This window comes from Hemicordylus capensis, chromosome 4 (assembly GCF_027244095.1).
Source record: "Hemicordylus capensis ecotype Gifberg chromosome 4, rHemCap1.1.pri, whole genome shotgun sequence".
Classification (NCBI taxonomy): domain Eukaryota; kingdom Metazoa; phylum Chordata; class Lepidosauria; order Squamata; family Cordylidae; genus Hemicordylus; species Hemicordylus capensis.
In genome coordinates this window covers 252,595,528-252,618,022 of record NC_069660.1, presented here as the reverse complement: position 1 = coordinate 252,618,022, position 22,495 = coordinate 252,595,528, and the positions used below count along the sequence as shown (strand labels likewise).

General features: G+C 44.7%; 1 protein-coding gene across 5 annotated transcripts in view; it reads left to right on the top strand.

Annotated features, from left to right (window-relative positions):
• KLHL14 (kelch like family member 14) overlaps window positions 1-22,495 on the top strand; it is a 207,866-nt gene that overhangs the window by 11,586 nt on the left and 173,785 nt on the right. For 4 of the 5 annotated variants that reach the window (XM_053246807.1, XM_053246808.1, XM_053246810.1 and 1 more), the window contains exon 2: window positions 4,363-4,417. The exons of the other annotated variant lie outside the window; for it this stretch is intronic. The gene's annotated coding sequence lies outside the window, so the exon portion shown is untranslated. The remainder of the gene's footprint in view (window positions 1-4,362; window positions 4,418-22,495) is intronic. 5 annotated transcript variants of the gene reach the window in all.

The window sequence follows — 22,495 nt, the reverse complement described above, 5'->3', positions numbered from 1 at the left end:
GGAGAATGCCCAAGTATTTGTAATGTTCTTTCTCTTCCAGGTTCTTGATGTTGCTTCCATTGGGCAGTTCTATTCCTTCTGTTTTTGTTATTTTTCCTCTTTTCATTATTAATGCAGTACACTTGTCTAGTCCAAACTCCATTGCTATATCGCTACTGAATATACGGATTATTATTATTATTATTATTATTATTATTATTATTATTATTATTATTATTTCAATTTCTATACCACCCTTCCAAAAATAGCTCAGGGTGGTTTAGACAGAGAAATAATAAATAAATAAGATGGCTCCCTGTCCCCAAGAGGCTCACATTCTAAAACAAAACATAAGATAGACACCAGCAACAGTCACTGGAAGTACTGTGCTGGCGGTGGATAGGGCCAATTACTCTCCCCCTGCTAAATAAAGAGACTCACCATGGTAAAAGGTGCCTCTTTGCCCAGTTAGCAGGGGTTAGCAGGGGTTGCCCAGGGGTTAGCAGGGGTTGCCCAGTTAGCATTTCAAACTGGCTTTAGAGCAGGGTGTGGGGATAGAGACAACCTTGGTCAAACTGATGATCTCTACCAAGGAATTGACAGAGGGAGTGTGACTCTGTTGGTTCTTTTGGACCTTTCTGCGGCTTTTGATACTATCAACCATGGTATCCTTCTGGATCGTTTGAGGGATTTGGGAATAAGTGATACTGCATTGCAGTGGTGCTGTTCCTATCTCTCTGGTAGGTTTCAGATTGTGTCGCTAGGAGATAGTTGATCTCTGAAATGAAAGCTATTATAAGGTGTCCCCCAGGGCGCCATCTTATCTTATGTAGATGCTTTGTAACATCTACATGAAACCTCTGGTGAGATCATCAGGAGATTTGGAGCAGGGTGTTATCAATAAGCGGATGATGCCCAAATCTATTTCTCCATGACATCATAATTGGGTAATGGCATAACCCCCTAAATGCCTGCCTACAGGCAATGGATTGGATGAACAATACTAAATTGAAGTTGAATCCAAACAAAATGGAGGAACTCATGGTAAGGGGTCATATTTCAAGGAACGTGATTGATCTTCCTTTCTGTATGGGGTTGCATTCCCCCCACAAAAGATCAGGTACGTAGCTTGGGAGTGCTTCTAGGCCCATGCTCCACCCTGGTTGCTCAGGTTGAGGCTATGGCCCGGGGTGCTTTTTATCAACCAGTTGATACAACGGCTGCATTTCTCAAAGAAAATGATCTCAGAACTCTGGTGCAATTTCTGGTAACCTCTAGGCTTGACTATTGCAATGTGCTCTACATGGGGCTGCCGTTTTGTGTAGTTCAGAAACTTCAGTTGGTCTAAAATGCAGTGGCCAGTTTGGTCTCCTGGATTTCTTGGAGAGACCATATTATGCCTGTTTTAAAACAATTGCATTGGCTGCCAATAGGTTTCCAGGCAAAATACAAAATGCTGGTAATTACCTTTAAAGCCCTAAATTGCTTAGGACTGAGTTACCTGGGAGAGGGCCTTCTTCTGCACGATCCTCACTGCACATTAAGGTCATCGAGAGAGGTCCGTCTCCGGATGCCACCAGATCATCTGGTGCTGACTTGGGAGTGGGCCTTCTCTGTAGTCACTTCTGGGTTGTGGAATGTGCTCCCTATAGATATCAATGACATACATCTTCCTCGCTTTTAGTAATCCTTGAATGTTTTAAATTGTTTTACTCGTGGTTGTTTTAATAGGTTTTTTTTAAATTGTGTTTTATTGTATTTATGGTTTGTGACCCACCTAGAGCCTTTGGAGTCAGGCGGTATATAAATAAAATAAATAATAAATAAAATAAGTGTGCAATCTATTCAACCAGGAATGGGCACTCATTTCCGAGGTTGTCTTGGCACTTGAGCTTTCTTCCCATGACCAGCTTGCATGCCAAGACAGCAATGCTGAGGGTGGTGGGCAGTACCCATCATGCCCTACCACCCAAGCACCACTGGCCACTTTGGTACCCCATGGGTAACAATGGGGTGTTTGAAGTTTCTCATTGTTCCCTAAGGGTGTGCTCATATTTTGCAACCCTGCCTTGAAAAACATTGCAAGCATACAGTAAAAAGGAGCCTGTCCCTCCCAACACAGAACACACATTTCTAACACAGTCAGAAATGGCCAAAAAAAATTACTGACCCAGAATCCACTTCGAGCCACAGTGACTGTGCTGCAGTAAGTAACATCATTGGCACAAGTTGCTCTCACACACACTATCATGACTCCTTTCTTTCTAGCATTGTAACAGCTGCCATAGCAGCACCCTTACTTAGCAGTAAGCATAACCATACACTCAACTAAAGCAACTTCAGCCACATTTTGACTGAGTAAAACACCTTGAAATGCAGATTGCAGAGGAGACCAGAGCAGTGAATGAAGCACAAGTTAGTCTCAAGGCCAATCATGGAACTCATCACAACAATCACCAAGAATTATTATATATACTCAGAGAGAGCTGCCACTGTCCATTTCTCACCACAGCACTATCTCATAAAACAAACAACAACTCAAGTAAGGCAGGCACCCAAGTTCTACCTTTGCCATTCTGAGATCCAGCAAAACCATATAGTTATAACCCAATAACACAGAGAAAAGAAAACCACAAAATCACCACCAAAAAACCATTTAAAAATCTTCCTTCCTCCTCTCCTGTCTTGATGTATCCTCTTCTTCAAGAGAGGCACAGGAGTGAATAAGTGCTCTCTATGTCTCTCAGTTCCTTTACATATATTTTGAAATTCCTTCCTTTTGTGTTCTCCCTCCCCCCTAGGCAATGGAGGCACAGTTAACCATGACAACACTTGATTTGTATGATAATAAGCTAAACAAGAAGCAAGGAGATCACAAGCCAATCAGAAGCCAGTGCCAGAAACCCAATCAGCAAGGGAAAAACAGGCCTCCAAAATGGTGCTCAAAACATCAAAATGTTTTGATTGGAAAAAGGGTTGCTCTGCTCCGAGCTTGAAACAGACCCTTTATTTAAAGGGTGTTCTGTTTTGAGCTCGAAACTCTCAAAACAGCCCATTTTGAATCAAAACATTTTGTTGTCAAAATGTTCTGCACATCCCTACCATGCAGGTAACAAGGCAGCAGGGCAATATACTAAGAGCTGGGTTAACTCCCCAAAAGAGCTATTGATTCAGCAACAGCTACACTGGAACTCAAAGCTTTTGTAGCTTGAAGAGGACCATGCCCTTTCCTGCACTGCCTAGAAAGGCCTTACTCCTGAGGAGACCTCAGTACTGACTTCCCCCTTCCTCCTGAGGAGGCGCACTATGCAGCAGGCCCCAAATAGCGGGCCATGAACTCCTCCTTCTCTGTTGCAACTCAGCTTGGGTATGACAATGACGTCTCTCATGGGGTCTTGGGGGTGAGGCAGGTGGTTCCAGGGTGGCAGGTGCCTGGTCTGGTGTGCCCGTGTAAACTTCCTGTAGGAGTGGCAGGCTTGTGTAGCAGTAGAGCAGTTGGCTCACATGGTGGTGGTGAGTCTAGGAGTCTGGAAGCAGAATAAGAATATGAGGAATATGAATATGGTGAATATTTATATATCACTTTTCAACAAACGTCCCCAAAGCGGTTTCGATAGATGGATAGATAGATGGATGATAGATAGATAGATATAAAATGGCTACCTGTCCCCCAAAGGCTCACAATCATAAAAAAATTAACATAAGACAGACATCAGCAACAGCCACTGGAGGAATGCTGTGCTGGGGATGGAGTTGCTCTCCCCCTGCTAAATAAAACAAATCACTACTTTTAAAAGCTACCTTGCTCTTTGCTCATTTAGCAGGGTCCCCTCTGCCAGGGACAGCTCTCCCTCATCATCTGAGTCATCCACCTCTGGGCCAATCTTACCAGAAGTAAGAGAAATACACAAGGAAGTAAGTGTGGCCTGCCTCTATCGCAGGGCATGCACAATAGCAATCACCTTGATAAGCAGTCTGTTGGTAAATATGGGCACAAGCTGTCTTGTCAGAACCTATACTTATTAGCAGCAACTGAATCTTGAAAAAGCCATTTGGGGATGTTGCTTTGGGTCACAACAAGGATCCCCACCCACCCAACCCCAAAAAAAGATTTCAGAAAGAAGACTCTCCCAGAACAGGAAAAGTACCTATTCCAACTTTTTGCTTTGGTTTTCTGTTAGGGCTAATTTTTGAGAGATAGAAGTTTCATGGGAACCAGGAAAACCCTTGGAATTGGTGTCATGCAGACTGTCATGAGGCAATGGATTACACACATGCTGTTTATTATTACATTTGTTCCAGGACATATTAATCTTGGAAAACAAAGCAGTTATGCTTATAAATTATCCTCAGACTCTGCTTCATTTCCTTCTCTTCTGCTAGGAAATTGACCTATAAAACAGAGCCGTGCATCCTGACCCGAGGATGATGGGATCTGGTGAGTTTATTCTGGCTCAGCCTCCTTGCTGCTTGGCAAAGGGGCACAAACAAGTCTCAGAACAAGGCCATCATGCTGAAAGTGATTTATAGGGATGGTTCACACTGAGCTTGGCCTAGACTCAATGAGAAGCATGACCATCAAAAGTTAGATTCTAAGTTTCAAGCATAGATTTCCTTAATAATCTCATGCAGAGACAAGATCTTACTTAAGAACAAGTCTTTATTTCAGAACTTACCACAATTCAAGTTGAAAGCCACAAAAAGGGTTTATTTCAACCCTTATGAGGGGCAAAACATGCTTCTGTACAAAGATCTGTGAAAGGACCCTGTACCATCTAATACAATTATTTTTACAATTTTTAATGATGATAGTTGTTTACTGCTTTCTGATTGCATCTCTACATGCTTATGCACATCACATGGCCAGCCCACCAAGAATGTATGTGCCACAACAGTGTACCGGACGATTGTGGTCACTTGTTTGCTGCCTTTTTGCCTCCATGTTGAAATATCCCATTACTGAACTACCTGTTTTTCACTTATCAGCTCCAAACAGCAAAACATTTCTGGGCAAAAGCAGAACAACATGGCCTAGATTCTTATAGTACTAGATCTTGCCTGTGCTAAAGTTTGGCCAAGCTAGCAACTCTCTTATCAATAGTTAAAACTGATAAGATTCAAAATGCCTACCAGTAATCAAAAGCTATGCACTGAACCTCCAACAATGCCATATATGTTTACAGTACTTAAAAAATTTGTATACTGTGTTTAAACCAAATTCTCAGAGCACTTACAAAGGAAAGGCAGGGGGCGGGGGGGTGGATATAAACAATAAAACCACAATTCAAAAATGCAAATGTCCAGTCAAAACAGCAGTTAAACAACAGTTAAAAGCAGCAGTCGAATTTAAAGCTAAGCTCAAAAGCTGGAAGAATAAAACAGTCTTAGTCTGGCACTGAAAGGATAACGTTTTTGGTGCCACTGAGGAGACAATTCCACAAACGAAATGCCAGCACCAAGACGGCCCTCTCTCCAGTCACTACCTGCCTTACCTCAGGAGGTGGGGGCACCCAGAGGAAAACCTCTGCATCTGATCTCAATGCATGGACTGGGATTAATGTGGAAACAGCAGCTGTTCCTTCAGGTACCCAGGTTCCAAACTGTTTACAGCTTTAAAAGTAAACATATGCACAGAAACAGACCAGGAGTCAGTGGAGATCTTCAAGAACAGGCAAGATGTGTTCCCAACAGCTAGCAGATTTTGTATAGATTTTGTACCTTTGGAGGAAAGGTACCACTAAGTCCAGGAGAATGCCAACATGGCTAACAGGTAAAGTCAAGGAAGCCATAAAGAAGAAGAAGAAGACTTCCTTCCAAAATTGGAAGGCCTGCCCAAATGAAGAGAACAGCAAGGAACACAAACTATGGCGAAAGAAATGCAAGGTGACAATAAGGGAGGCAAAAAGAGAGTTAGAGGAACATTTAGCAAAAAGCATCAAGGGGAATAACAAAAGCCTCTTTAAATACATTAGAAGCAGGAAACCTGCCAGGGAGGTGGTTGGACAGTTGGACAATGAGGGTGTAAAAGGGATTATTAAGGAGGATATGGAGGTTGCAGAGAAACTAAATGAGTTCTTTGCATCTGTCTTCATTGCAGAGGATACTGAGCATATACCTGTTCCTGAACCAGGCTTTTCAGGGATAGAGACCAAAGAACTGAGTCAGACAGAAGTGACAAGAGATGATGTTCTAAACTGTCTGGAAAAACCAAAAACTAGCAAATCACCAGGGCCAGATGGCATCCATCCAAGAGTCCTCAAAGAACTCAAATGTGAAATTGCCGACCTCCTTGCTAAAATATATAACGTAATCCCTGCAATCATACTCTGTGCCAGAGGACTGGAAAGTAGCAAATGTAACACCGATTTTTAAAAAGGGATCCAGGGGCAATCTGGGAAATTACAGGCCAGTTAGCTTAACATCTATTCCAGGCAAATTGATGGAAGGCATCCTCAAGAATAAAATTGTAGCGCACATAGAACAGGCCCTGCTGGGAGAGAACCAGCATGGCTTCCGCAAAGGAAAATATTGCCTCACAAACCTTTTGGAGTTCTTTGAGAGTGTCAGCAAGTGTGTGGATCAAGGTGATCCAGTTGACATAGTCTACCTGGACTTCCAAAAAGCTTTCAACAAAATTCCTCATCAAAGAATCCTGAGGAAACTTAGTGGTCATGGGATAAAGGGACGAGTACATGTGTGGATTGCTAACTGTTTGAAGGACAGGAAACAGAAGGTAGATATAAATGGAGAGTTTTCACAATGGAGGGAAGTAAGAAGTGGGGTCCCCCAGAGATCTGTACTAGGACCGGTGCTTTTTAATTTATTCATAAATGATCTAGAAGTAGGGGTAAGCAGCAAGGTGGCCAAATTTGCAGATTACACCAAACTCTTTTGAGTAGTGAAATCCAAAACGGATTGTGCAGAGCTGCCAAAGGATCTCTCCAAACTGGGTGAGTGGGTGACAAAAAGGCAAACGTGGTTCAATGTTGGCAAGCGAGAAGTGATGCATTGGGACGAAAAACCCCAACTTCAAGTATACACTGATGGGAGCTGAGATATCAGTGACTGACCAGGAGAGGGATCTTGGGGTCATGGTGAACAGCTCATTGAAAGTGTCAACTCAATTTGCAGCAGCTGTGAAAAAGGCCAATTCCATGCTAGGGATCATTAGGAAGGGAATTGAAGATAAAACTGTTAATATTATAAGGCCATTATACAAAGCTATGGTGCAGCCACACCTGGAGTACTGCATACAATTCTGGTCACCACATCTAAAAAAGGACATTGTAGATCTGGAAAAGGTGCAGAAGAGGGCAACCAAGATGATCAGGAGCCTAGAGCACCCTCCTTATGAGGCAAGGCTACAACACCTGGGGCTATTTAGTTTCGAAAAAAGACGACTGTGGGAAGATATGATAAAGGTCTATAAAATCATGCATGGTGTGGAGAAAGTGGATAGAGAGAAATCCTTCTCCTTCTCACATGACACTAAAACCAGGGGTAACCTAACGAAATTGAGTACTTTTTCACACACAACGCATAATCAACTTGTGGAATTCTCTGCCACGAGATGTGGTGACAGACAACAACCTGGATGGCTTTAAGAGGGGTTTGGATAACTTCATGGAGGAGAGGTCTATCAACAGCTACTAGTCGGAGGGCCATAGCCCACCTCCAGTCTCAAAGGCAGGATGCCTCTGAGTACCAGCTGCAGGGGAGTAAGAGCAAGAGAGAGGGCATGCCCTCAACTCCTGCCTGTGGCTTCGAGTGGCATCTGGTGGGCCACTGTGTGAAACAGGATGCTGGACTACATGGGCCTTGGGCCTGATCCAGCAGGGCTGTTCTTATGTTCAGAACTATGTTTTTTTTTACTAAATGAATTTTCTGGGACAACTTTAAAACCAGTGGAGTGCATTAGAGTAATCATAGAGTAGTCATGATTTAGAAAGGCCCTGATCTGCAATGTTAAATTTTATTTATTGATTTTTTACTTACTTACTTATTTATTATTTTATTACATTTCTATAAAACCCCATCCAAAGGCTCTGGGTAGACTATAACAAGTTTAAAAAACTCACAAAGGCAAACATCATTTAAAACAAGCTACTTAAAACAATGTAGAAACAAATTTAAAACAATTCAGAATCATTTAAAACCAATTAAAACACTTTTAAATAATTTTAAAACCTTGGAAGGCCAGGCCAAACAAGTAAGTCTTGGGGTCTTTCTTGAAAGCCAACAATGAGTCCAAACTATAGATATCTGTTGGGAGTGCATTTCACAGACCAGAAGCAGCTACAGAGAAGGCCCGGTTCTGAGTTGCCACAAGTCGTGCTGCTGGCAACTGAAGACAGACCTCTCCGGAAGACCTCAGCATACAGTGGAGATCATACAAAAGAAGGCACTCTCTGAGCTAACTTGAACCTACGCTATTCAGGGCTTTAACGGTAATAACCAGCACTTTGTATTTTGCCCAGAAACATAGTGGCATCCAGTGAAACTGCTTGAGAATAGGCATAATATGGTCTCTCTGGGTTACCCCAGAGAGCAGTCTGGCTTCTGCATTTTGGACCAACTGAAGTTTCTTAACTACGTGCAAAGGCAGCCCCATGTATACCACATTGCAATAGTCTAACCTGGAGGTAACCAGTTGATGCACCACTGTTCTGAGATCATTCTCTTAAAGGAATGGACGCAGCTGTCGAATCATCCGAAGTTGATGGAAAGCACTTCTGGCCATAGTCTCCACCTGGGATACCAGGGAGAGGGCTGGATCCAAGAGCATTCACAGGCTGCATACCTATTCTTTGGGGGGTTCTGTCTCATCCAGGACAGGAAGATCTAGCTCATCCCTCAAATTCTGATCTCCCACAATGAGCACCTCTGTCTTGCTTAGATTCAGCTTCAGTTTGTTGTCCCTCATCCAGCCCAATACTGCCTGTAGGCAGGCATTTAGGGACTGAATGCCATTTCATGTTGATGAGGGGGGGAGAGGAGGAGGAGGAGAAGAAATAGATGTGAGTATCATCAGCATACTGATAACACCTAGCACCAAATCTCCTGACGTCCTCACCCAGTGGTTTCATGTAGATGTTAAAAAGCATTGGTGACAGAATGGAGTCCTGAAGGACTCCAAATAGTAGCTCCCATTTCAAAGAGCAACTGTAATCAAGTTCCACCATCTAGAATCTGCTTGAGAGATAGGAGAAAAACCACTGTAAAGCAGTGCCTCCTGTTCCCAACTCCACCAGGCGATCCAGAAGGATACCATGGTTGATGGTATCAAATGCCACCGAGAGATGCAAAAGAACCAACAGAGTCACACACCCTCTGTTGATTGACAGGTAGATGTCACCCATCAGGCTGACCAAGGCTGTCTCAACCACATAGCTTGCTCGAAAGCCAGTTTGAAATGGGTCTAGATCATTGGTTTCCACCAAAATCACCTGGAACTGGTTAGCCACTACTCTCTCACTCACCTTGCCCAACTAAGGAAGATTGGAGACTGGCCTATAACTATCCATCTCTGAGGGATCTAGGGAAGACTTCTTAAGAAGTGGTCTAATGATTACCTCCTTCAAACAAGGAGCCATCCTACCCTCCCTCAGTGATGAGTTAATGATATTAACTAGGCCATCACCAACCATTTCCCTGCTAGATAGAAGCATCCAAGTTGGGCAAGGATCCAGAGAACAAGTGGTAGACCACAAAGGCCCAAGCAGCTTGTCCGCGTCCTCGGGCATCACAAATTGAAACTGATCCAATCTAATACTGCAAGAGGGATTGCTGCATACCACCTTAACAGACTCCACAGAAACAGTGGAGTTCAAGTCAGCCCAAATACAGGAGATTTTGTCTGCAAATAACCCATCAAAAGTATTACAGCAGAACATAGTCTCTGTGGATTGGCTTGAACTGGAAGAATCCTAAATCAAACTCCTCACAACCCGGGACAACTGCTGAACATGAACCTGCAGAAGCAATGCGTGCAGACCAGAATTGGTTTTTTGCCGCATGCACCACCTCCACATAAACCTTCAAATGGGATCTGTGCTCTGTTCTGTCACATTCGAGCCAAGTTCTCCTCCACTTGCATTCCAGTTGCCTACTTTGCTGCTTCAGACCCCACAACTCCTCTGTATATCAAGGGGCCACTTTTAAAGAAGGTCGGAAGGGACACTTAGGAGTGAACTACTACCCTGGTGAGTTCCCTATTCCAGGTTCCCACCAGGGCATCAACAGAGTCACTGGCAGCACCAACATAGAAACCTTCCAAGGTTTTTTGGAATCCTATTGGGTCCAGCAGCCTCCTTGGGCAGACCATTTTAATAGCTCCACCACCCCTGCAAGACTGGATTGTGGCCATGAAACCAACCTTAACCAGGTGGTTGTCTGTCCATGACAATGGGGAAACCACAGGATCCCCCACCCACGGAACACCCCCCTGATCCAAACAAAAGACCAAATAGAGTGTGTGACCAGCAGCATGAGTTGGTCCCAGTGTTCCCTCTAACAGGGATTCCAGATGTTGTTGACTACAACTCCCATAATCCCTAAGTAAAAGCCCTTGCAATTTGGGATTCTGGGAGTTGTAGTCAACAACATCTGGGAATCCCTGTTAGAGGAAACACTGGTTGTTCCTGAAACTAATTGGGATAGACCCATAGTTGTCATGGCTGCTATGAACTCATGAGCCACACCAGGCAAGTCAGCCCAAAGTGGATATTGAAGTCCCCAGCACTAAAGTCTGGGCGATTCCAATACTAACTCCGAGACCAACTCCATCAGCTCAGTTAGGGAGTCGGTTGGGCAGCAGGATGGACGGTACACCAACCGAATCCCTAATCCATCCCAAGTTCCCGGCCTCAAAAATACACACTCAATATAAGTCAACTGTCTCACAGGGGCCATGGTAAGGGAGATGGTATTCTTATGGACCACAGCCACTCTACACACACACACACACACACACACACACACACACACACACACACCCCACTTCCCTTCACCTGCTCCACAGCAGAGTAGCCAGGTGGGAGAAGCTGGGCCCAGTTTGGGCCACTAGCCTCCCCCATCCAGGTCTCAGTTATACAAGCCAGGTCGGCTCCCTCTTCCACGATCATGTCATGGATGGTTTGGGTCTTATTCTGAACTGACCTGGCATTGCAAAGGAGCAAGAATAGGTTCTGTGGGTAGTTGGAACTGCTCCCCGAGACCTGAGAGCTGACAGGGCAGCCAGAAGTGGAAACAGTTGTTAAATTACTAGTTTCCCTTCCCCTGTAACAGCCAGCTGCTCTGCCAACACCAGTTCTTCTCTTCCCCACCATGACAGTGATAGTTGCCCCAAAGCTGCCAGATGCACCGCCTGCATCACCCTTCCCAAGAGAGCCCAAACACATGACAGCAAAAGGCCTGGCACAAACCACTAAAAAGAAGATTAGCAAGCATTAGCCCATGTCCTCAACCCCACCTTAATACCCCCCCCCCCGACCTCCATCCCACACCAAAGGCCTGGCACCAAAGGCCAACCCCCTTTGGTGGCTGGCTTTGGCAACCGCCTACAGGCGGTCCACTGGCGTGCCTCCTTCCTATATACTCCCAAGGACTCCAGAAATCTAGAGCTTTCTCAAAGACAAATAAAAATCAAAAGTCACACCCAAATTCTAGCATGTGGAGTAGTGGGAATCAAAACACTCTCATGGAACTGAAGTGGAAGCAGAAGCCACAGAGTGGGGGAAGCCCTCAGTCTTAGATAAGGAAATTAAAAAGTCGTTAAAGAAGAGACAGAAGCAAGGCAGGCAGAAGAATTAACAACTGACTATGGAGTCAGGAGCTGCAGGATCAGCCCATAGTATTGTAGCACCTGAGGCAAGGAGGAAAATGCTGCCTTGCCCCCACGTCCCTAAGCACAGGGGGTGGGGGCAGCCCTCTTTCCAAACCAACCCTTGCAAGCTTTGAAAGTGATGGAGGCTCTTCTTTCTTTGTCCTTCTTGCAAGGAGTGTGAGGAGCTGCACTCCTTGAAAAGTGTACAAGGGTCAGATTGGTTCCAAAGAGCTGCTGCAATAGCAGCAACAGCCAGGGGCATCTTGCCATCCTGCTGCTGTGCCCCAATAATCTGCTGCCAGAGTCAACTGCCTCACCTTGCCTCATGAAAGGGCTGCCCCCAAGGGACTGAAAATTACATTTGTAAATCATCAGGATAAAAGTTAGGAAACTGATACCAAAAGAATGTATAGGACATCCAAATGGCAACAGATGCAGAGTAAATAGAAAGGGTCCCAATACAGAATCCTGGGAAACACCAACAGATTGAGGAAATGTGGCTGAGAAGGACGTATTGACAGAAAAACAGTAAGAATGGTGAGACAAATCAGAAAAATAAAAATAAAAGAAGGCAGGAGCAAGAACCTGAAATCAAGTTCGTGCAAAGATGACAAAAGAATTGCAAGATCAATGGTTTCAAAAGCAGAGGAAAAAATCCAAGGGAAGTGAAAACATATGATGGAAGAAATAAGTAGTTAAATGTCATGAACCCTGAGCCTGACCCGGATGACTCACAGCATGAGGCCAGGTTCAAGGAGGCCCCTACCTCCACCATCAGAAACGCCTGTATCTGCTGCCACCCCTCAACACTCCCTTAGCCTTGTCCTCTAAGTCTGAGGACAAAGCAGAGCCTCCACAATCCCCACCAGCCATTACCCAGCTCCACCATAGCCAACTCTTGGGAAACAAGGTGCAACCCCTTTAAGACCTGAGACATTCCAGGCTCAAGTGGGGCTGCATTGCTGGCTCTGTACTTAAGGCTTCCATTTGCCTCTGCTGTTTGCTGAAGCAACTTTGTAGGCACTCTGGTTCTTGGTTTCTTGCTTGCATTTTCCTGGCTTCTGACCTCCCACTTCTGTTTGACTCTGGCTTGGCTGACCCTTGTTGGACTGATTGTCTAGTTCTTGACCGCCAGCTTGATTGACTTCAGCTTAGCTCACCCCTGTTGGACTGATTGTCTGGCTTTTGACCTCTTGCTTGTATCTGACTCTGAAATAGTTTTACCCCCATGGGTAATTCTTGCCTTCACCTTGCTGGTGACTGCTTTGTTACACACCTGCCCTGCCTGACATTAAAGCTGGAAAGGATGAAAAATGGAAAGGATGAAAACCAGAATTATTAGATTGAAAAAGTGAGTCACAGGATGAAAACCAGAATTATTAGATTGACAAAATGAATCACACAAAAGAAAAATCTAAGTGCTATGCAAGCACAGTATGTTGTAGTGGTTAGAGGGCTGGGACTAGGATCAAGGAGACCTGAATTCAGATCCCTGTTCAACCATCAAGGGTATGGCCAACAGCATGAATAGGTGAAGTTGGGGAAAGAACAAGACCAAAATAGCTTAGCAAAAGCAAGAAAACAACATGCCCAGAACTAGAAACCAATATGTACAGTATATTAAAATAACCCAAAATCAAAACAGGGAGAGAGGAAGATAGGAAAACTGTGAACCATGATTCAAAATAAATCAGAAAATAAGACAAAGGGCCAGGAAGATGATAAAACTGCTATTATCCTTAAGTTTCCTGGAGAATAAGAACAAAGAGCATGACATTCAAAAGATGGGAATGAACATAGTGGAGAAAAAGAGGCTGGTAAAAGCAATGTGAGAGGAGAGGGAAAGGAGAGGAGAGACCGACACTTCCACCCTGACCTGACATGGGAAAAGTGGGAAAAGGAAAAGCAACCCCAGAGGCATATCTAGGGAAAATAGCACCTAGGGCAAACACTGAAATTGCGCCCCCTGTCCAAGCATCTGACACCCATCTTTCAGATAACTTTACCATAATATCAGCTCAAAAATACAAGTCAAGCTCGTTAATCTTTTAATATTTCAAAAACTATTTAGCAGTGGACGTAGCCAGACCAAAAAATGCTGGAGAACTACAAATTTCAGTACGCTGGGGCTCATGAAATACCCAAATACTATGTGGAGGTGTACTTGGAAAACTAAACAGAAGTGCCTGTCTAATTCTCTACTATGCATTGTAGCATCACCATTACATAAGTTTTAAAAATCAATGGAGAATTTGACTTTTCCCAGATACTCTGTAAATAATTAAAGGATATGCAGAGTAAACTGTGTCACTGCTTGGAATATATTCTAGTCTTTCAGAAAGACAGTTAAAATGAGAGAAAGAGAGCAAGAAACTCCCAGTGGGCCTTAATATTAAGGGTTTCACACTGATTCAAAGACAAACTCACCATTAATAGCCATATTAGCAAGACATCCCATTTAACTCACTTATCACAAGAAGCAAAGTAAGAGCAAATGAATACAATCCTAGCTCTTAAGCGTCAGCTCAGTATTCACAAGCCCTGATTCTCTGTACATAGTGCCAATCTGAATATGTGTACAGTGTCTTATATTATATTAATATTATTATTATTTTTACCCATAGCCCCTTTGGGGGGCTTCCTAAAGGCTGGGGGGGTTGCAAAGATTCCCCCTCACCCCGCTGGCCTCTAGGGCCTTGCAGGGACCATTTGAGCATGTGCAGTGGCCGTTTTTAAAAATAATCTTAAAAAAAAAAAGGCCACTGAAAAGAAAATGGCCACCGCGCATGCTCAAATGGCCTCTGCAAAGCCTGGCATGACCTAGAGCCTCACAGAGGCCATTTGAGTATGCACGGTGGCCATTTTGTTTTTGGCAGCAATTTTTTTTTTAAATTAATTTTTCAAAATGGCGCCCCCCCTTCAAGTGGCGCCCGGGGCACGTGCCCTGCCTGCCCTACCCCTAGATACGCCCCTGAATGTAAGAGCAGCAGATATCACAACATCTGAAGAAGAAATCCATGTTTCAGTTGAGGAAAAATAAGAGAATCAAGAGGAACGAAATATTCTGAAATGCTGTTCCTTTGCTGACATGAGAATGACAATTCAACAGAATACAACTACAGAAGAACAAGAATTGGGAATATGGCTGGATAAACAGCAGTGGCATAGTGAGGCTGGTGGCTGGCAAGTGTAAAAAAACACACTTGAATACAGATTTGTGTAGTGTCAAGTTAGGAGAAGCCATTCTTCCTTGGGCAGTTTTCCTACAGATGGTCGAAATGTAGCCCAGTTACTCTTTGTGTCCACACTTTTGGGCCCCCATTGCCACAACCCCATTCCTACAGGCCTCAACTCACCTGCTGCTGCCAGTACTGCAGACTAGCTGACCTCCCACCTGGCCTCCATGGCCCCACAATATTTTTTACCACTGCTGTTGATGACAACAACCAGCCAGCCACCCGCTCAGTTTTGGCAGGCCCTGAAAAATGCTGCTGCTGCTGCATTGCCACAAACCAGCCAACCCTTGGCCTCCACGGGTCCTCCTGTGCACCACTGACACCAGCTGCAATGTGGTATAATGACATCATGGCTAGCAGCAGTGCTGTTCAGGAGGGCCCATGGAGGCAAACTGGGCATGCAGTCTGTGGCAACAGCAACATTTTCCAGGGCCTGCCAACACCCAAAAGGCAGGTGGCTGGTCAGCAGCAGCAGAAGCAGTAAAACAGGGTGGAGCCATGGAGGCCGGGCAAGTGGGTGGTTTGCGGCGGCAGCAATGGCAGTGAATGGTGGGGCCGCGGCAGCCCCTGGGGCCCAGCAGCCAGTATTCACAGGACACATGTGAACACGGGTAGCTGCACCTCTGAGAAGCACTGAGAATAAGGATGGGAATGAGATGAATAGAAGCATCATGGCTAGCAACAGCAAGATACATCAGATAGAGAACTTAAACACCTGAAAGAGCCACTGCATAAAAGCAAGCAGACATAGCAAAAGAAAAGAAAGAAAGAAATCCATCACAATGTAATCCTCACATGCCAAGGTTCCTGTGGGAGTCTTGCACCATCCCATTGCCCAGTCCCAAAGCAGCAGGATGTTAAAAGGCAGCCCTGGGCTGTGGGCCTGGGGTTCTCACACTTGATCACAGTGAGCCTCTCAAAGTCTTTGAGCTTTTTTCCCTAGTGCAATTAGGACAAGATAAAGGCAGGAGGCCAAGTATTATATTCTAGGGATGTGCATGAATTGACTTTTTTGTTTCAATTTGTACCCAAATTGAAACACCCTCAATTTGTTTTGGGTTCAAACCTGACCCTCCTCGAATCACCCCAGATTTGATTTGTACCCGAATTTTCCGATTCCGAATCAATTTGGATCAAAAAAGGGTCTGTGGGCTGAGGGGGGTAGTCCCCAATGGGTGTAAGCTACCACCCAAATTTCAACGAAATTGGGCAAAGGGGTGATTTTGAAAGAATTTTTGAATTTTATGTGTCTTTAAGATTTTTTCCCATAGGGAATAATGGGGATTCCAGCAACCTTATTGTTCCATGTGGGGGGAACCAGGGTGGCCCATAGTGGGGTGTGGTGGGTGGTAGTGCCCAATGGGTGCAAGGAAGCTACCACCCATATTTCAAAGGAATTGGGCAAAGGGCTGGTTTTTAAATTATTTTTGAAGTTCACGCATCTTTAAGCTTTTCCCCATAGAGAATAATGGAGATTTCAGCAGCCTTAGTTATAACTCCCGGGGGGTGGCACCAGGGTGGCCCAGGGTGGGTTGTGGTGGGTAGTAGTGCCCAATGGGTGCAAGGAAGCTACCACCCAGATTTCAAAGAAATTGGGCAAAGGGCTGGTTTTTAAAGAATTTTTGAAGTTGGCATGTCTTTGGGGCAAATCCGGGCAGAAAGGGGGTTTCAGGGGCAGAAGACTGGGTCAGGGGGTATGGAGGCCCTTGACTTTGGCCCCAAAGTCCAGGGGTAAGAGTGCCACTAGCAGGATGTATGTGAATACTGCAACCACATGAGTACAGCTGATCCCTTATATCTTCCCTACTTAATTGGCAACCTCCCTCCTGGTAAGTGCTTTAAAACACCTTCTGTGAAAAGGAAGAGAGAAGCTCCTGCATCTCCGACAACTGCCTGTACTTCTCTAGTGTGGCTTGCCTCTCAATTTCAGAACAAGTGGTATAAATTGCCTGTCTCCCTCATTCATAAATCCCTGCTAAGAATGCCTTAGAAGATTAAATGAGAGCAGAAACTTTAAAAGATGGATTGTATGCAGTCAGATATGTTATCTAAAGCCTTCTGTTCATGTGAATCTACTACAACTGTTCATGTGAATCTGCATTTCCTGTGTTATTTAGAGTTGTTTTGTACACTATCACAAAAGTACAATGTGGTTGTGTGGACACAGCATTACATGGGATGCTGTTTGTGGGAAGCAACTTATGGTTGTGTGAGTTTCAAAAATGCCGCTGCAAATCCCCACCCCAATAAAGCTTGTGATGATATGGTTGAAATTGCTGCAGCCAAAATTGCTGCAGCCAAGTCTATGCAAACATAGTGCTGAACCAGGGGCGTATCTAGGGTAGGGCAGGCAGGGCACATGCCCCGGGCGCCACTTGAAGGGGGGCTCCATTTTGTAAAATTTAAAAACAATTAAAAATGGCTGCCGAAAACAAAATGGCCACCGTGCATGCTCAAATGGCCTCTGTGAGGCCCTAGGTCATGCCAGACCTTGCAGAGGTTATTTGAGCATGCGCGGTGGCCATTTTGTTTTCAGTGGCCTTTTAAAAAAAATATTATTTTTAAAAATGGCCACCGCACATGCTCAAATTAAAAGAGGCCCTAGAGGCCAGCAGGGTGAGGGGGAACCTTTGCAACCCACCCACCCCCACAGCCTTTGCACCCCCCAAAAATATTTTATATTATACACTGTACACATATTCACATTGGCACTATGTACAGAGAATCGGGGCTTGTGAATACTGAGCTGACGCTTATGAGCTAGGATTGTATTCATTTGCTCTTACTTTGCTTCTTGTGATAAGTGAGTTAAATGTGATGTCTTGCTAATATGGCTATTAATGGTGAGTTTGTCTTTGAATCAGTGTGAAACCCTTAATATTAAGGCCCACTGGGAGTTTCTTGCTCTCTTTCTCTCATTTTAACTGTCTTTCTGAAAGACTAGAATATATTCCAAGCAGTGACACAGTTTACTCTGCATATCTTTTAAATATTTACAGAGTATCTGGGAAAAGTCAAATCCTCCATTGATTTTTAAAACTTATGTAATGGTGATGCTACAATGCATAACAGACAATTAGACAGACATTTCTGTTTAGTTTTCCAAGTACACCTCCACATAGTATTTGGGTATTTCATGAGCCCCAGCATACTGAAATTTGTCGTTTTCCAGCATTTTTTGGTCTGGCTAAGTTCACTGCTAAACAGTTTTTGAAATATTAAAAGATTAACGAGCTTGACTTGTATTTTTGAGCTGATATTATGGTAAAGTTATCTGAAAGATGGGTGTCAGATGCTTGGACAGGGGGGCGCAATTTCAGTGTTTGCCCTAGGTGCTATTTTCCCTAGATACGCCTCTGAACCCACATTGTTACATTACAACTTATGAATTAGACCTTACACTACTTTCCTAAAAAATAATTATTGCTCATCCCACTTTTCTGAGTGGTGAGAAGTTCCTGGGTTTACTAGATTCAATTTCCTTTAAAAGGTTTAATTTAATTAGTTTACATGAGAAAGTACTAGAGATGTGTTGTCTCATATTTGTCTTATTTAAAACTGTACAAACAGAGCATGAGTGGAAGCAAAGAGGAACTCCTGCAAGGAAGCAGGGCCACTCCTCCAGAAAGGCACCCCTGCACCCAAAGGTGCTTCATCTACAGTCAGCTCACAGTTTGTTCGCTCCTGCTCTTCGTTTCCAGATCTGCAGACTGTTCCTCTAGACTCTAACAGGCATCACTTTAAAGCCTAATCTTAGTGATAGACTCATTCAGAATTATAAGACAAATACAGCACCGTTTCAGACTTGAAACTGAAGTCAAGTTGCACTGAAATCAATGGGGATTAATTTACACATAATGTGTTTGGGATTGGGGCAGCAATAACAACTTATAACATCCGCCATGTGTTTAAATTCTTTTTGCAAAAAAGAAAGAGAACACAGAAAATCAGCACTCATGGAAATTCTAGACAGCATCCTTTCCTTTCTCCTTCTCATTGTCATGCTTTGTGTAACTAGCTTAGCTGATTTGACACCCACTGCACAAAAGGTTGTCCCTTCTGTTCTATCTATCTTGGATGGTATCAAGAAGAGAGTGAAAAAGCAGCACAGCTGGTAAGACAGTGATCCCAAAAATATACAAAGGCGTACCAGAGGGAATAGTCATCAACATAAAGTGAACAAGCACCCAGACTATTGATTACATGCTGCTCACAGAACACTGGGCATTTCTGCCAACTTCTTTCCACTCGTACGCTGAGCTACAGACAGCATGTTGTACTTTGCATCATCAGTTTTGATGAATAATGCACTGATAAACACTGCAGCCAATATTCTGTTAGAGCTGAGAAGCCAGATGTCATCTGGACCTCCAATAGTTTTAACCCTGGGCCAGAGACAGACAGTGAAATAAACACTAGACTGCACTGCAGAACGGGCAATTCCTAGGTGCAATATTATGTATAATATTACTATAGACCAGAAAGCATATGGGAAATTAAGGTCCATTGTAATTTGTTCCCCCACAAATGAGTAAAGTGATGCAGGGATGCTTCTTGGCAACAAATCTACCTAAACAGGTTTTACCTGACCCCTTTATCAAACACACACACACCCATATGTTTGACAGTCCAGGTGCTCATTTTAAGCCTTTAAGCTTAAGAAAGCTAATATCTAGGGGGAGAAATCTGAGGCCAGGGCAGCATTGGGCCTAAATCATGAGCTTGCAGATCAGAAGAAAGACAGCACAATAGGCCTTAGTATAAAGTCCTTCTGGACTTGCTCCACTAGCCTCCTAACACCATCTGAGATATTTCTGGAGAAAAAATCATTAAATGCAATCTCCTGAACAGCAGTAACAAGAAGAACAAAGGCAGCAGGAGAAGTCCTGTGCTTCTCAACAAAGTTAGTAAATAGCCACAAAACTAGCTACCTGCAGCCCAAAACGACAACCTTCATGCTGGTGTTCCATGCTCCAAAAACACAATAGAGTTGGTCCGATGCAGCTGAAAACCATGGCGAAACCCAGGCAAATCTCCTGAGAGCACCGAGACTACTCTGCAGTCTTTATTCAGAAATGGCTGACTCAGCCATGTCCTGAAAAAACATCCCATTGGTTCAGGATTCCAACAGCTACTTAATAAGGGAGGAGGTGGCTTCACACGACCACCGGCATAGTTGTAAGCTGGTAACTTCTCAGTAAAATGTCGGGCCACAAGAACATGCACTCTTGGTGGGAGAGAGAGAGAGAGAGAGAGAGATCTATTTTGGTCTTTCACTAGCTCAGCTGAGTGTAATGGATGGCTTTAAAAGGGGCTTAGCCAGATTTATGGTGGACAGGTCTATCAGTGGCTACTAGTCTGATGGCTGTGGGCCATCTCCAGCCTCAGAGACACAATGCCTCTCAATATCGGTTTCAGAGGAGCAACAGCAGGAGAGAGGGCATGCGCATACCTCTTGCCTGTGGGCTGTCCAGAGGCATCTGGTGGGCCATTGTGTGAAACAGGATGCTGGACTAGATGGGCCTTGTGCCTGATCCAGCAGGGCTATTCTTACGTTCTTATGTAATGTCTGAAGCCACCCAAGTTCATTTCTAAGATTCTCAGATCTCCCAGATCTGAAACTTGAGTGGAGAATCTTACCAATGGCATTGGGTAGCTTCAGATGTCATGCCCATTGGGAGCAGGTGTTCTTGCATCCTAGCATCCACAACATTTCTCAAACTTCAGGACTCATAGGACTTCATAGGAACATTGAGAGCTGACTTATATTGCATCAGACCATTGGTCTATCTAGCTCAGTATTGTCTACACTGACTGGCAGTGGTTTCAGGCAGAGTCTTTCCTAGCCCTACCTGGTGATGCTTGGAATTGAACCGGGCATGCAACGCAGATGCTTCTGCGTGCAAAGCAGACGCTCTACCCCTGAGCTATGGTCCCATGCAAGGTAAAGAGATATAATTGTGTCATTCAGGCTAAGGCAAGATTACCTAAAAAGGCCAAGTGGAGCTAGCTCAGAAATACAATGACACTATCCTAGCAGGCCCATAGCCAGCTGGTGGCATGGTGTGTACCTGCCACACCAAAAAATTCTCTTTCCTCCCCAACCTCGCTGACTGTTTTCACTGAACATTTTATAACTTGCCTCCCATGACTTCTGCAATACCCTCAAAAAGGTTTCTTGAGGCTGTCTACGAGCCTGTATCCTAGTCTTTCTTCAGTAGCAACCCTATGTAGCAACAGGAGTGGAGCCAGGCTGGTGGTGGCCTGTGTGCGGCCACCACCGTGGACCCCTAGCCCCCCCACCCCGTGTCTGATGTCAGACGCGCCCAGCTAGCCATGCCCCCACGCCTGATGCCAGACATGGGGGTGTGGTCTCCCTTCCAAACGGGGCCACATGGCCCCGTTTGGAAAGGAGATTGGCCCATGCTGCTTTGAGCAGCACGGACCGATCTCTCTCCTAAACAGGGCCACGCGGCCCCGTATAGGAGGGAGATTGATTGGCCCCGCTGCATTGGCAGCGGGACAAGGAGTGGCTCTCCCTGCCTTTAAGGCATGGAGAGTCGCTCTGGCCACGCTGCCAATGCAGCGCAAGCCGATTTCAGCTCCAAACAGGGCCGCACGGCCCCATTTGGGACAAAAATAACACCCCTGTGTCTGACATCAGATGCGGGGGGCGTGTCTGGGGCTGCACTCGCAGCACCTGATTGGGCACGGCCTGCGTTCTTTGAACCCGTTCGCCCAATGGTGGCTCCACCCCTGTGTAGCAACTTCTATGATTCCTACACATAGACCAAAAATGGTTAAATAAGTGAGAAGGATTTAGATGCAAATTATGCTGTTAGGCTGTTTAAAAATCAGTATCAGGCTGCGAAAACCAGGAAACAATAAGATTGCCAGAGAGTATAATGTTAGGATGGGTTCTGATGACATACAAAAAGCCAAATCACCAGTTCTCAGAGCTTGGCAGCAAACCCAACTTCCAGTGCTTGGGGGTGGGGGGCGGTGCACCTCAGCATCCTTAAAGGCCCTATCAGAACTCTGGGTCTCGATAACTTCTCCAGGGTCAAATGCTTTCCCCCTTTCCTCTGAACTATGTCTCTCTCCTCATATCCTCAGGGTTTCTACCTTCCCACTTAGATGTGAGGAGGTGGGCCCAGCTACCTCTTTGTACTCCTGTCTCACATGTATTTTATTTTACTACCTGGCCAGTCTGTGGAAGAGTGAGGAAGAAAGTATTATGTAGTAGCCTGGCAGCCACCCAACCTCATGTTGAAGTGAATCATACTGAAGCAGTGGTTTAGTTTGTCCTACAATTGCTAGACAATCACAAAAATGATTTTTTGCCTCCTTTCCCTCTAGAACAAAATCAGTAACACCTAACACAATACAATGATTCCTGAATGTGTTATACCACAATGCAAGGAGATTGTGGGGCGGGAGGGGAAATGTGCTTGCT